The 16,297-nt window shown below is 40.2% G+C and overlaps 1 protein-coding gene across 3 annotated transcripts in view; it reads right to left on the bottom strand.

Moving 5' to 3' along the window:
- Nucleotides 1-16,297, bottom strand: part of FRMPD1 (FERM and PDZ domain containing 1) — a 418,583-nt gene that overhangs the window by 344,117 nt on the left and 58,169 nt on the right. The window contains exon 2 of one of the 3 annotated variants that reach the window (XM_075602814.1): nucleotides 3,505-3,553. The exons of the other annotated variants lie outside the window; for them this stretch is intronic. The gene's annotated coding sequence lies outside the window, so the exon portion shown is untranslated. The remainder of the gene's footprint in view (nucleotides 1-3,504; nucleotides 3,554-16,297) is intronic. 3 annotated transcript variants of the gene reach the window in all.

Genomic DNA, 16,297 nt, shown 5'->3' with positions numbered 1-16,297 from the left:
TGCACTTATCCCCATTTAGTATTTAACATTTCCGTGCATTATATGTTGTGTAATATGTATGTAAACAGAGGATCATCACTCCTTAAAGGAGCAATTCATGCACTTTTTTAATTATTTTTTTTAAACATAGTTTTTAAGCAGGGGGTCTCCGGAGCTAAACCCATTAATTTGAGCTCCAGAGATACCCTGCTTCCCACAATGCAGACCTCTAAAGGGTTGAAGGTTACAATTTTGCAATTTGTAACTAAAGTCTAGGCTAGTGTTTCCCAACTCAGGGAACCCCAACAGGTCAGGTCTTAAGGATATTAAGGATATTCCTGCTCCAGCACAGGTGGCTCAGCCAAAATGACTGAGCCACTGATTGACCCACCAGTGCTGGAGCATGGATATCCTTAAGACCTGACCTGTTGGGGTTCTGTGAGTACTGGAGTTGGGAAACACTGATCTAGACTGTGGTCACTCCACCTGTTGTGAGATCATTTGATTGTTTACTCCTATTAGGGCTAAAACTGTTATTTATTTATTTTATTTCTGATGTTGACCATTTATTTATTAACACCCTGCTAAAATCTTATCCTTTGCCCTGCATGTCAGCCCTGGTAAGCTGCAGGCAGTGCCAGGGTTAATTAGTCACCAGGCTAGGTAGTTGAGATAGTCTCCTCAATTGTTTCTATTATGTTGCAACTTCCAGACACAAGCCTGCTTGGAAGCTGTTGGAGTCACCTGACAGGATGACGGCCTTGCTACAGCTATATCTGACCTGTTACTGGGGCAGAGGGTTGGCCACTCCTCCTGTATAAAATTGGATCTCCATCTAATTATATGTCAGTATCCCCAGAGGGGCCAGACCCCATGGGGCGGGTGAACAGACCTTTGGAGGGAGTCCTTCCCTCAGGGATCTAATCTGGTGTCAGCATGCCATTTGTAGTAGCAAAGAAAGCTGATACTACAAATTCGTTTTTGCTCCGGTGCCAAGCTATAAAGAATGCCCGGGAGCAAGCTGCTTTAAAGGCTGGGTCCTCTGAGTTTGTCCCAGTATCTCTGTCCGAGGAGGGAGATGTTGCTACCCTGGTGTCGGCGATTGGCCGAGGCGGATCGCAGGTGAGCATAAAACCAGGACATTTACTTCTTTCTACAGCTAAAAAGGTAGTGAGCCGGGACTCTTTGGTTGCCCCGGTGTTGGTGTCGGCCGAACCAGGACATTATTGAGCCGGATAATATGAACAAATGTAATGACTTACATGAAAATGTTCCCCGAAATGTGTCTCCTGTGCTAGGTTAGATGAGTATGCCTTTAAGCCCTAAAACTATGTCTGACGGCGTTATGCCTAAATCTGTTATAAAGGATGAGGTAGCACTTAATTGTGGGACCCCATGTTTCAGGAATACGTGCCTCATTTCGACCGGACCCGATTTATTATTGTGATGGAAAAATAAAGTGGAACATTGGTGGGAGGTAGGAAAGGTAGGTAGGAAAGTGTACGCCAGAGCAAGCAGCTAAGAGCTTGCATAAAAGGTTCCAAGAGTATTAGGGGGACATAGATTATTCTCCAGAGTTGGAGGAAGAGGTTCCTGAGGATCCTGATATTGGTGAGGAGCCACTGTGTTGGGTTTTACCGGGACAGGCTTACACGCACAATTTAATGAAGTCTAGTAGTCTAGTAGAGCTGACTGTGTAATATTGCAGTGCTATAGGAAGTCTTATGGGTTCAATTTCCCTTATCTACCAAAGCCTTTAATGCGGGAGTTGGGTGAGAACAAGGACCAGTGGGCTAGAGAGGCTGTGCTAGATTATATGGCTCTGCTGTGTATTAGGCCAGGGCATTACTCTGTGGAGAGAGTATCCTATCTAAGAAGGGTATGGCATGTAGGGCGTAATATCTACATGGATAGGTTAGAATAGGTGAGTGAGAAAGGGAAGAAGCGCTGCTACTCTGTTAATGTATCTGATCATAAAGGCAGGTTTGTACGGAAACAATATCCGGCACATTACTATTTATTGTGTTGGGAAATGTGTTGCTCTGTATTCTCCATGGAGGATGCTGCTGGGTAAATAATAATGCATATGGTTGGCTAACCTGTAATATGTATTATGTGTCACAATGTTTCTATGAATCCTGTTGAGTTTAATGTGTTGTATATATTGTATAAAATGTTTGTCATTTAAAGTGTGTTATTAATATGGTTCTTCATTATGAAGGTACCTTTAATAGTAATGACAGAAAGGATTTTGTGAAATATATATTATAGTCTTACCAAATGCCCGTGACATTTGAAGGTATATGTGTACAGTAGGTAAAAAAAGGTTTCTCTTAGGAGTTAACTGTGATTGGTTATGCAATGGTATTTTGTACTTTTATATTATGTTTATTGTATTTTCAATATATAATCAGGGACTGTTGGCTCCCTTAGACGGAGACAATGAGGATTTTCAGGAGGAGAATTTAGCACCCTGCTAACATTTTCCCTTGCCCTGCATGTCAGCTCTGGTAAGCTGCAGGCAGTGCCAGAGTTAATCAGTCACCAGGCTAGGTAGGTGAGATAGTCTCCTCAATTGTTTCTATTATGTTGCAACTTCCAGGCACATGTCTGCTTGGAAGCTTTTGGAGTAACCTGACAGGATGCGGGCCTTGCTACAGCTAAGGCCTCGTTCAGGGTGCTGGCTTCGGGGGCAGGGCGTGCTGACGTGCGTGCTGCCGTGAGCAACAAAGTATTCAATTTGAATACTTGTTGTCAGGGTAGCTACTGCCCTGCCTCTGAAGCCAGGAGTTGCTGCTGACGACAGCTTCAGTAAATGAAAATTTCGTTTCTTGGAGCTGAAGCAGCGTTACAGGGACCAAGGCAGCCAATGAAATCATTCTTCAGAATGATTTCATGACTGCAGCTTGGATACTTTACCCTGCGTCTGTAGCCCCGCCCCCTCCCCAACGCTGAAAAGTTTGCTGGGGGATAATCACATGTCGCCCAGCAAACTCCCAGCACTGCCTGCCTCCCGCCCTCCCTCCGAGTCCTCAGCTGGCAGCCTGAACGAGCCCTCAATCTGCCCAGTTACTGGGGCAGAGGTTTGGCCACTCCTCCTGTATAAAATTGGAGCTCCATCTAATTATGAGTCAGTATCCCCAGGGGGGGCAGACCCCATGGGGGTGGGTGAACAGACCTTTGGAGGGAGTCCTTCCCTCAGGGATCTAATCTGGTGTCAGCATGCCTATGGGAAAGAGATAGCATTCCCCTTCATGGATTTCCCAGACAGGGATTAGTTTCCTTAGTGTAAACTGTAAAGGGTCCTTGAATTATATAACCAAGAGAAGCTCTCTTGCGAGGAAGGTTGAGGAGGTGATACCTGCTCACATACAGCTTCCACGTTCAATGAAAGGCTTGAGGTTGAAATTCTACATTGCATTCACTGAACCCCTGTCTGGAGGAGGATGGGGATGTAAGATGTGGTGCACCCAATAAAGAATTATGTTTGAAAAGTTATTGGTGCCCTGTTCTACTATTACTTACAGTATTCACTCCTCACAGCTTGGCCTGAACCCACAGACGGAGAGAGACCCTGAGAAGAAAAAAAGGCAACCAACTGAGCAAACACTCTAATGGAACAGGTCTAAACCCTGTCAGTGTTGAAAGAGACACTGTTAATCTGTACACCCTATATCTGGCTGCCGGGTGGGATAGGGATATTACAAATATAACACTCAATTTTACTGTATTAACTGAGCTGTCGGGGTGAGGTAAAGGGCGTGATTCAATATTATCCAAAGAATTAATTTAAACAGGGAAATTGGCCACTTCAGACAATATTGGATTAGGGCTTACTGTATGTAGGTGGTTTTTCCCTAGGTAATCTTTTTTATTTAAACAGCATTTAATATAACTTAATATGTGGGTTTCTTCATATCCATTTCCCTCAAACAACACACTGTAGAGAATTTACTGAAGTGTTACACCATGTTTTCATTGAAGCAGGCAGTAGTACCCTGTTTCAAAATTGATTACTATGTAAAAACCCCAGCTAAAAACAATCCCACTTATAAACAACATGCTAATTGTTCTGTGAAAGGTCCATATTCAATATGAATTGAGAACCTGATTCCCTGTGCTAGAAAATGTTTTAGTCCCATTTATTTCAATAGAAACTGCCTCTTCTATTGCACGTGGAATTAGCTTCACAGCATATTGACAAAATGGCCAGAGAAGGCTGTTTCTGGCAAGTATAACTAAGGAGAAAAAATGCTGGGAAAAAATAATCAATCTTACAAGTATATTCTCATGAATGTCAATCATACACATACTGTACATATTCAGTATGAGAACTGAAAAAAGCTTTTGACCTGCTTACTGTAAATACAAAAGCTTACACCCATAACTATAGTCTAACAACTCTGAATAATTCAGCAGTTTCTAGAAAACTGATTATCTTTCTTCACTGCTTACTCGTATATAAAAAAAATCCAGACTTCCCACCAGGGATTAGAACTACTTTATTTATGGGAAAAAGCAAGCGACCAGAGATTGGGAGACTGTACAGTATGCAGTATGTATAGTAGTAAAATAAGATCTACCACTTTTACAGTACTGTATTGTATGTACAATTCTAAACACCCTTTGAATTATATTTCAATATTGAGATATTTTATCCCATAACATCTTTTATTTAACCCATTCATGTAGCAAAGAAAAACGATACAGAAGAAATACTACAGAATGATAAAAAAAATATAGGAATTTACCAGCAGAAGGTACAACAGATACAATATGCTCAAATTACCTCATGAGATGCTACCTTCATACTAACAAATTAGATTTGATATACAATAATACTTGGGAATTATGTGAGAGGTGAACACAAGGGCAACTTGTTTCATACTTGGTTGTCATTTACTTTCAGCAAGATGTGAGCCCTTTCAAGAAAATCCCACAACAAATGAATTGCACATCTTAGTAGCGACCATATGCAGAATATTTCAAACAGAGTGAAGATGTATGCAAACTAATCTGTGATGTCATGTTGACATCTTAGGCACATCATTAGAAACATCACTAGTCTTGGATCATATAGTATTTGGTCCACACGATTGGAATGTCATCGTAAAGATAGCTTAGACATTACAAATGACACACAATATGTTTTGATTGCAGAAGCAGTCCTTTATATTTTCTGAGGAAGCTGTTTAATCACAATGTAACAGACAGTATGCACAGCAGCTGCTTTCAAATGGTTTTATGAACTGCTGAAAATTAGGTTACTGTACCTCTAGTTTATCTAAATGGTTTCCCAGTCTTCCTTAAAGTAATTCTGTAACCTTGTCAGCTCATCTTTCTCAACTTCAACTATTAAAACGTTTACATATACGAATTTCTAATTAAAGCTTGGCTACATTTTTGCATACCGGTACATTTTTGGAGGTTGAAATATTAGACCTCCAAAAACTGCCAAGCAAAAACTGAGAAGAATTGTGTAAAACAAATTGGAAAAGATTGCGAATATTTACAAATTTCTCCAATATCTGCATAAAAAACAACAAAATATTTATTGTATATGAAATGTACAAAGTGTTTTACCAAAACCACAATTAATTTGCCCCTGGAGGATTTGCAGACAGAATATTTTTAATTTCTCCCTCTCCCTGTGCTTTTATAATAAACACAGCTTCTAAGCTAGAATAAACACAATATACCCTGTATTGTTATTAATTTCTCAACTAACAAAGCACTGCTGTACTGTATGCTGTAAAATTGAATATGATTGATTAAATCATATTGGTTTAACTGATTAAAACTACTGTTGATGTCTGACATACAGTAATAGAGTACTGTAAAAGACGTTACTTATATTAAAACAAAATTATGACTTTGTTCAGTATAGTTTACTACGGTAATACAAATTTGGTGCAAATGGCCTTTTGTTTGCATAACTTACCTTTAACAGAGATTAAGGCCCAGATCCACAAAGCTTCATTAAGAGACTTAACGGGATGTTAACCTAACTTAATAACATATTAGACCATATTGCATATCCAGGGCCAGCTTGATGGCAGCTCCATCAGTGCCATTGCACAGAGACCCGTGCATACAGAGTTCCCCCACTCTTCCCCGCAACAATTAAACTGGTTGTCGGGGAGAGCACAGGGCCTCTGTAAGCAACTCTAGAGAAAGAGACAGGCTCCAGGGCACTCTCAAACTGATCCTGATCACTTGCTTGTTCAAACAAAATGAAAATGCGTGGTCCCAATGTAGAAAAATGTGATACATCTTTATTGCAGCATACAAAAGTGAACAGTATAAAACCTCCCACGCGTTTCAACCAATGACTGGTCTTTCGCAAGGAGTAACAAAATGTGGTCAGCAAGCACTCTATATAGGTGCTGAACAATTAAAATAAACACAATCAGGTGAAATTGATTGTACAATCAAACAATACAATAGGTACTTATTATAGTAAAAGAACCATAATAAAACTTGATGCTTGAAACCTATCAAGATAGAGATAATGATTGTGCAGAACCATATATATTGATTAGATCAATAAGAGTTATCAATATATAAATGCTTACAATTAATGTTTCAACAGTAATAAGATATAGATAATGAAATTTGATACCATGATGATTAAGCTAATACCCCTGCCTGGACATTGACATGAATCATAATATAAAGAGCCACAAAGTATTCTGCAGTACTATAATAACATTCCCAATGAAAAATTAATCTATAAAAGTCATAGACCCCATAGTAATTGAGAAATATGGTAAGCCAAAACGATGGCTCGTAATGAAAGCAAATATCTTAAGCAAAGGCCAATGATTGCTTATAAGGAAAAACAATCAAACACACTTATATAATAGTAATAAGTGTCCGTCATTAGTAGTATATAGACAATGATATACAGATGCATATAAATTTATAGAACAATAACTGGATTGCATTCAAATCACACACCCAATTATCTATGATATTTAAAGTATCAAATAGTAATAAAAAGGACAGAAAAATAGTGTGTAAAGAGACAAATAGATGATGGATTGAAAAACATAACCAAGCTGAACTAGCACAATGGTAGCGACCGGATATAGAGTATATAGAAAAAAGGGGAGGAGCCATGAAGAAATAACATGAAAATGGTTCTGCATCATAGGAAGCAATTGAGATCCCACTCAGAGTTCAGTCCAGCCAGTTGGTGTCCCTAGAGTGAAGATCCAAAAGACCTCCATCTGATGCAGAATCCTAGTCCTGTCACCACCTCGTTTCAACATGGGAATGTGTTCTAAAGTGGTACATTTGAACTGATTGAGTGAACCTGTCTGACATAACAGAAAGTGTTTAGACACTGGATGAGTCTCATCTTTGTTGGCTATCAGTCTAACATGTTCCTGTACACGAGTCTTCAACTGCCGTGTGGTCAATCCAACATATTGTTTCAAACATCCACATGTCAAAAGATATGTAACAAAATCTGTTTGACAGGTGATGAAACTTTGATGTAGAACGATTTAGTTCTCTCCATATTTTCAAAAGTGGGTGTCCTTTGCATATGTGGAACATATGTTGCAACGTCCACACCTGCGTGAGCCCTTCAATTGTGGAAAAAATCCTTGCCCATACTTGTTAGAACACTGTGTACTTAACATGGAAGGCGATATCAAATTGCGTATAGTCTGAGATTTAGAAAAAACTATCCTAGGGCTCTGAATGGCTAAATGTTAAATCTGGGGATCAAGGGTAAGCATAGACCAATGTTTTTTGATAATGGTTGAAATTGCCATAGCCTGACCACTGTATGAAGTAATAACATATGGTGGTTGTTCAACATCATTATCATTTGTAAATTGGAACCACTCTTTGACTTAGCATTGGTCATGCTAATGAGTTCCCTCCTATCCCTAGATAAAGCATATTCAAAGGCATCATTAAGATCCTGAGCGGCATAGCCCCTATCCAGAAAACGCTCCTTCAAATCAGCAGACCTTAATAGGTAACCATCCACAGAAGAACAGTTCCTGCGTAAACGCAGAAACTGTCCTCGTGGTATGCCCTTGAAGAGGGATCTGTTGTGACAGCTGTTAGCATGAAGCAATGCATTACGCGAATGCTCCTTGCGATAAATATCGCTTTTAATAGTACCATCCATATCAATGAATATTTTCACCTTGATAAAGGACTGTAGAGGTCCGAAACGCGTAGGTGTGTTTGTTACTTTGCCTGGATCCTATTAAATAGCTTATTTTTGGTACGTATCCCTGTTGGTGTTATTGCTATTCTACAGCTGGACTTGGTGCTTCGTTTTTCTTCCCTGTTCTATATCAATGAATAGGTACAGGTCCAAGAACTGAATGTGATGTCCATGATAAGAGTGAGTGAAAAAAATGCTGAGAGTGTTGTTGTTGAGATAATGTATGAAGGAAAGTAAATCAGTGATGGGGCCCTTCCAAATGATAAGCAGGTCATCAATATAACGCTTGTAAAGCATTATATTGTGATGATATGGGTTTCTATCTCCAAACCCGTGGGACTGTTCCCACCAACCCATTAATAGGTTGTCGTAAGATGGCGCAAAACAACTGCCCATAGCAGTCCCATGTGTTTGGAGGTAGAAATGCCCATCAAAAAGAAAATAATTGTGGTGCAAAAGATAAGTGATGCTGTCCAATAAAAAAGTAATGTGTGCTGGTGATAATGTGGAAGTGTGTGATAAATAATGTTCAGCAGCAGAAAGGCCATGTTGGTGAGTGATGATGGTGTAAAGCGAAGCCACGTCCAGAGTGACCCAAGTGAAATCATGCAAAAGTGAAAGTACGTGTTTGGAATCTAATGTAAAGGAAGGTAAGGGACTAAGGGTTGCAAGAAGTGATCAACGTAAATGGACAAGTGCTCACCCAGGGACCCAATTCTGGAAACAATAGGTCTACCGGGGGGTGCCAATAGTGTTTTGTGTATCTTGGGTAGGTGGTGAAAAATGGGAGTGACCGAGTGTGGAACGTAAAGGTATTCACATTCAGCCTTGGACAAAATGTACAGCATGATTCCCTCTTCAATCAATTCTGAAAGCTCCAACTGGAACTTTAATTTTGAATCACTCTGGAGTCTGGAGTAAGAGGCCTCATCGCTCAGTTGCCTAAGAGCCTCATTCTTATAGTACACACTATCAAGAACCACCACAGCAGCCCCTTTGTCTGCATTTTTGACTACAATTGAGTCATTAGCAGACAAAGAACACAAGGCCTCTCTTTGCAACACTGTCAGATTATCTGATTGTTTAAAGCATTTAAGAATGCCTAGCACCTGAATGCCCCGTGATAAAAGATATAAATCCTTCTCAACAGATTTCTGAAACATATTGATTGCTTGGCCCTTCATAAACGTGGAATTGAAAGTGTGACAGGCTTTAAATTATGTCACATCCGTTCTCCCCAAAGCCTCTGTCACATGGTCTACTTGGGCCAATCAGAGTTGGGATGGAGTTCCCATGCTCTGATTGTCTACCGTACCATGTGAGGCCGGCCATCTTTCTTTTCATGATGTCATCTTAAAGGCAATTGAAGCACAGCCATTCTGATTGGCTGTGCTTTCATTGTCTTTAAATGACGTTATCATTTTTTTTTAATCGGCCAAAGCACATGGTTTTCACGGCCCAATCAGGACCGTGAGAACCATATGCCGAAAATGTGACGTCATAGGCCTATAAAAGCCTATGTCGTCTCATTTTGAAGCTAGACGCCGAGGAGGAAAGACCTCCTACAGAAGAAAGAAGACCAGGGCGTGGCGGATGAAGATAAGAAGACCCCGGAAGAAGACAGAAGAAGAAGGAGAAGACCCCCACTATGGATCACAAATAGAAGAAAGAAGATACAGACACTTGTGGATTGTAAGGGTTTTTTATTTTATGGTTACCTGGTTCCTGTTGTTGGATTAGCTGCTCCAGTGCTTCCGGTTCCCCTTGATTTCGGTGAGTGGTAATGGTAAGTAAACAAAAAGTAAGTAAGTAAGTAAACAAAATAAATGTATTTTATTTTTATTTTACAGGTTTTTTTGCATTTTTTTCATGACGTCCATTTTTTTTTATGTACATTTATTTGCCCTGAATTTATGTATGTCACTATGGATATACATACGTACAGGACAAATCAGTGGTTGTATTGTATGTTGATTTTTAATGTGATTCAATGGTTTTTGATGCTCTTTTAGTGCACCTGTATTTATGTCTGTAAACTATAGATGGACATACATACAGGTATAATAAAAACTTGTTGGCTTGCCTTTTTTGGATGTTTTTTTGGAATTGCAATTTGCTGCTTTGTGTAAAAATGTGTTGCTAATGTACATTTCGTTTTTTCAAATATTTAGTTAAAGGCTGTTTGCTATAGATTATTTTATTGACTTATTTTTGGAAGATAGATTTAGTGTGATGGTTACTTTGACATAGATTATTTTTCACAATGGTTTGTTTGTAGTATTTGAAGTGTGTAATTGATTTTGATTGTAATTGATTGGTGATTGGATTAATTGATGGTTATGTAATTGTGTTGATGCTTTGTTTTTCTTTAATGATTGTATTTGTATCTTGTTTGGATTAGTGTATTTGATTTGGAGCATTGGTTGACATAGTATACATGATGCACAGATTAATTGTATCATGTACACATTGTCAAATTGAGTGTTTGGATTTGAATTTCTTAGATATTGATTTTGCTTGGTGCTGTTTGATATTGGGAGAGATTTGTATTTGGCCATGTACAGTATTTATTTGTATATTGGTTAATCATGCATACACAGTATATATATATATATATATATATATATATATATATATATATATATATATAACAAAAAAACAACAATATGAAGTAGCGCCGTTAAATATCCCAGTTAATATATAGATATAGATATGAGAGGCAGTAGCTAATTGGATATGCTTGGAGGGGCAGCTAGAGTAGGCTAGTACACTATGATAGAACTTTAAAAATTACAATAACAATACAATCTCCTGACAATTAACCCTAAAGAATAAAAAATCTAAAAAATATATTTAATAGGTAAAAAATAGAAAAAATTGCCAAAAAATATAAAAATTGGAATAAAAAACCTTCAATACATAAAGTCCTGTTCCAGTGGCAAAGTCTTTGATTTCTTGCAGCCCGTTTCGAAGGGATCACCAGTCCTTAATGATATCTAGAAAAAAGGAAAGAGAAAGAAACTGGCGCACACCTAGTGCATTACCACAATAAAAATGTATTGATTGAACATAAAATCTTACAAATGCCCACTCACAAAAGTACAGCAAATATAGGCGTGTATGAGATAGGCTCTCATGTGCCACGCAGCTCAATCTCCGCAATCAATGGCGTCGTCACGCGAGTCACCTCCGTGGAACCGGATCCGGAAGAGGGGTCCTTCGCCTTCGGATTTGCCCACAAGCACTGCTGCAGGTTGATTGTAGAACTCTGGCTCCCGTGTGCTGCTCTCCCGGCTTACAACCTCATACATTAGCTACACTGGAGGTGTCTGTTTCCTGGAGGGACCAATTCGATTGAACGGTCTCAGTGCTACAGAGACCGACACCATACGGAATTACTTTCTTGGACTTTCAAACAGCACACCAGCCCTGGAAATCTGCGGGGACGTCGATCCTTTACCAACGGAGCCTGGGATTGCCCCAAGAGCTTGCAGTCTTAACCGGATGGTGGTGATTATTATCACATATGCTTGATTTTATTGTACTTTTGTAAGTGCGTTTTTTAACCCCCCTCCCCCCCTTCCCCTCATTAAATCTACAATTTTACGCTATGGGCGTGCGCTCTCTCCTCTTTTTTTCCATATATATATATATATATATATATATATATATATACATACATGATGAAGCCGCTGTACAAATAAATGGGTGAAGGGTGGGTATCAGGTCAGGGTGGCGTAACCCCTTAATGACTGTAGCCGCTAATGTCATTAAGGGGTTAGGGGACATTAGTTTGGCTCTTTTTCTTATTGTGTATATTTTTCAGCACCCCAGTGTATGGACGGGGAGGAAGATGCGGATGGCCTTCATCGTGGGTGCCGGACAAGGGTGAGTACAACATTTATTTATTGTGATTAATGTATATTTAATGGGCAAATGCATTATTATCCATATGTAGATAATAGTAATTTTGCCCATTACTGTGGTGTGTATGTGTTAGGGGGCGGGGGGGATGTGTGTTGTATATAGCAATGTTTATTGGGGGCAATTGTCCCCAATAAACATGCTATTATGCCTTAACCCCTTCATTGCCTTAGCAGATAGCCGCTAAGGTAATGAAGCTGCTTCAATGTATTTTTAATAATAGTGTGCGAGAGCAGGGAGTCCCCTGAGCTGAACCGCATTTTGTGGCTCAGGGACCCCCTGCTTCCCGAGTTACAGGCCCCGGTAAGGGCATCGGATGCCAGTGTGGACGCCATCTTTATTGAGCCCACGTCGCTTCTTTTACGCTATAAAGATGGCGCCGACACTGGCACCGATGCCCCATACCGGGGCCTGTAACTCGGGAAACAGGGGGTCTCTGAGGCATTAATCAATGCGGTTCAGCTCAGGGGACCCCCTGCTCCCACACACTATTATTAAAATGTACATTAACGCAGGTTCATTACCACAGCAGCTATCCGCTATGGTAATGAATTATTATTTTTTGTTATGTGTTTTTTAATACTAGTGTAGATGTGCAGGGGGTCTCCTGAGCTGAACCGCATTGGTTTCAGGTCCGAGGACCCACTACTTCAGGAGATATAGACCCCGTTATGGGGTGCCGGTATCCCCTGCACTTTAAAGCTCCCGTGTCACGTGACCGGGACATTTAAATTATCCATGGTGCGCATTTGTGCATTTTTATTATTTTTTCAGGGTGCCTTCCCCCCTTTCTAAGGGGGGTTCACCTAGATTTGAGAGTTTCTGGGGAGACGCTTTATGTACATGCTGCAAAGGGATCATCCACACCATCACACAGCACGAGCGCTGAATATCCTATTTTTTCTACATTTAAATTCTGCAGGGGATACCGGCACCACATAAAGGGGCCTGTATCTCCTGAAGTAGGGTGTCCTCGGACCTGAAACCAATGCGGTCCAGCTCAGGAGACCCCCTGCTCATGTACACTAGTATTAAAAATCATATTTGAACAGCACGATCGCCTGTAAGAGCCGTGCATTGAGACGCAGCGTCTCCATGCAGTTCTTACAGGCTGCTTTGTTTATAATAGTTATCATGCTAAATAACTTTAAGCACGATATCAGAGGGGGGAAGAAGATGATCGCGCGCTATGGCCCTTTTGGGCAAGGCAGGCCGTAAATGCGCCAAACAGCCTTAGTGAATAGCGCTTATGGCTTCAGCCTTTTGCGGCCGAGCGATTTAACCCATTTCAGCGCTAATTAACGGAGCTTAGTGCATAGGCCCCTATGACTTTTATAGATTCTTTTTCATTGGGAATGTTATTATAGTACTGCATATTTATATTATGATTCATGTCAATGTTTCAGGCCAGGGGTATTAGAATAATCATCATGGTATCAGATTTATTATCTATATCTTATTACTGTTGAAACATTAATTGTAAGCATTTATATATTGATAAGTCTTATTGATCTAATCCTGAGCAATATGGTTCTGCACAATCATTATCTCTATCTTGATATGTTTCCAGCATCATGTTTTATTATGGTTATTTTACTATAATCAGTACCTATTGTATTGTTTGATTGTACAATCAATTTCACCTGATTGTGTTTATTTTAATTGTTCAGCACCTATATAGAGTGCTTGCTGACCACATTTTGTTACTCCTTGAGAAAGACCAGTCATTGGTTGAAACGCGTGGGAGGTTTTATACTGTTCACTTTTGGATGCTGCAATAAAGATGTATCACATTTTTCTACATTGGGACCACACATTTTCATTTTGTTTGATCAAGCAAGTGATCAGGATCAGTTTGAGAGTGCCCTGGAGCCTGTCTCTTTCTCTGCCTGCATTTGGTCTCTGGAGGCACCCGTCTGGGGGGAAAGGGAGGAGCTTACACTGCGAACGTGCAGTGCTACTGATTGCAGGAGTTGGAAGCAGGAGCACAGAGTGGAGCACACAGGGAGCTGTGAGAGGTAGTTTCCCCATTGCCAGACCCAACGTGGGAGTTTTGAATGGAGCATATGCAGAGCATTGTGAGGTTGGTTTTTCCCTTTGCCTGACCCACTGTGGAGCTCTGTGTTGGTTATACATCTAGCAGTGAGAGGTGTTTTCCCCACTTTCTGAACCTGTGAGTACCTCCACGCTTTCTGCATCATTGCACTGTTTCTTTGTGAGTGAGAAGGATACTTGAGGGTTTCAACAGAAGATATAAAGGACTTATACTGCCCCCTTTTCTCTTCCCCACCTCCTCCCGTTGGATGTCGCCTATTTGATTATGCTCCCCATGTACTCTCCCCCCTTCTGATTCGCACTGATCACATATATCCTGTTCCATTCCATCTAACCTGGAGCGCATGGCAGATTTCTACATTGTATGTAAGTAACTCTAACCTGGTCCACCAGCCTCTCCTCCTATAGCGTCCTGTCAATATGGAACGCAAAACAAAATGGCGGCACATTGCCATGACATGATGCCGCATGGCCGTGTGACAGCATGACGTCGCTACGTCTAAGGAGATGCGGCGCCGGACCAGGTAAGAGGCTCTGTGAAAGCTCCTGCCTAGCAAACCTAATAGCTGGCCCAGTGCATATCTTTAAAGGCCAATAACACAACATAGTATTTTCTCACGTAAAGCGCATTGCATTAATTATAACAGCTATTAGTGATAATGAGATGCAAAAGAGGCATTTACTATAACATCGCAGACCCACTAAAGTTCATTAAGGTTAACTACAGTACAGTACCTAAACTTGGAGTTACTCCCACCAAGAACCGCTGCAACACACAGAGAGATAACTGTGAACACAACTGAGATACATTGAAAATAAACTAATTTGAATATGGAAAATATATTCAAATGATTTAAATTACCATATTTATACATATCTTTTTCTCCCCACCCTTTCCACCCCTTACTCCCCATGAAAAAGCACAATTTCGGATAAGATTAAGGTCAAGATATTCTTAACATCATGTTATTGGCAGGTAACACAATGTTATGCTATAGTAATGTGATTTTAAGCCCATGCTGATAACATATAGCACCGCCATAGCAGTGCCTATTTTAAATGATAAGCTTTGAAGTCATTTATAAGAGCTCCTGAATGGGCAAGAGAATAAACACATCTTTGTGATAGGATAGCGCAGACTAAAATAGTGTTGTTTGGACAAATGGTCAAGGTCAGAATGTGTCAATTTTGAAATACAGCATATTTTCTGTAATGTACTGGCAAAGAACTTTCCATCGCTGACCGGAAGCAAATAAGTTGTTGGCTATGGAGAGCATGACAGACTGACACTTGTTAATTATAGGTATTAATATTTTGTTTCAAACTAAAAATAATCTTGTTAAATCCAAGAAACTGAAAATTAGTAAATTGAGTGACAGCATTAAGAAAGAAAGATAAATCCTATATGCTATACAGATGTAATCGATGACACTCAACACAATGAGAAGACAAATTGCAAAATAACTCTGTACTGTATGTCACAGACTTTCTATAATATTCAGCGATACTACTGGCATGGTAAATCACAACAAGCCAAAGGCTGAAGACATTCATCTATAGATGGACTGAATCCATTGTGACGGTAGGGGTAGCTGGCATCACAAAATAAAGGTGAAGCCCAGCTGGCTGGCTGAGTAATGTGTATTTCAGCCAAATGCATTTCATGTCTGGGGAGGGAAAGTAAAAACACTTATGTATAAATATATTGTCTGTAAAACGCTTTATTCCCTGTGTTAGCAATTCCTCGTTTAGTGTGCCAGCATTGTACTGTAATATGATTTGGGTGTCAGCCCTGTAAATGTTAATGGTGCTTTGCAACTGTAATGTACCTCTGTGTTATCCTTTGAAGGGAAGCAGTCTCAGTAATTCACTTAAATGAGCTGTTCCATAGAAATGATAGGATTAGGACACAGGTTAGGGGCAGCTAGGTCCAGGACTCATGAGTGTGGTGAAAGGCAACCGATCAGATCTGGGAGTAGGGCTCATTGTACTGCCCAGACTCTGAAGCGCCTGCACAGTGGGAGGTAGAGGACTGGCTAACAGAATCAGTTGCCGGGTCTGAGCCCTGTAGGCACTGTTTCTGTGTGCCAGTTTGAATTCCCCGCTCTCCAAGCAGTCTTGTACCTTTAACCCACCCCCCTCCTCTGA

Source organism: Ascaphus truei, chromosome 1 (assembly GCF_040206685.1).
Source record: "Ascaphus truei isolate aAscTru1 chromosome 1, aAscTru1.hap1, whole genome shotgun sequence".
NCBI classification, from domain to species: Eukaryota; Metazoa; Chordata; class Amphibia; order Anura; family Ascaphidae; genus Ascaphus; species Ascaphus truei.
The sequence above is the reverse complement of the archived record's forward strand: the minus strand, read 5'-3'. Positions and strand labels throughout refer to the sequence as shown.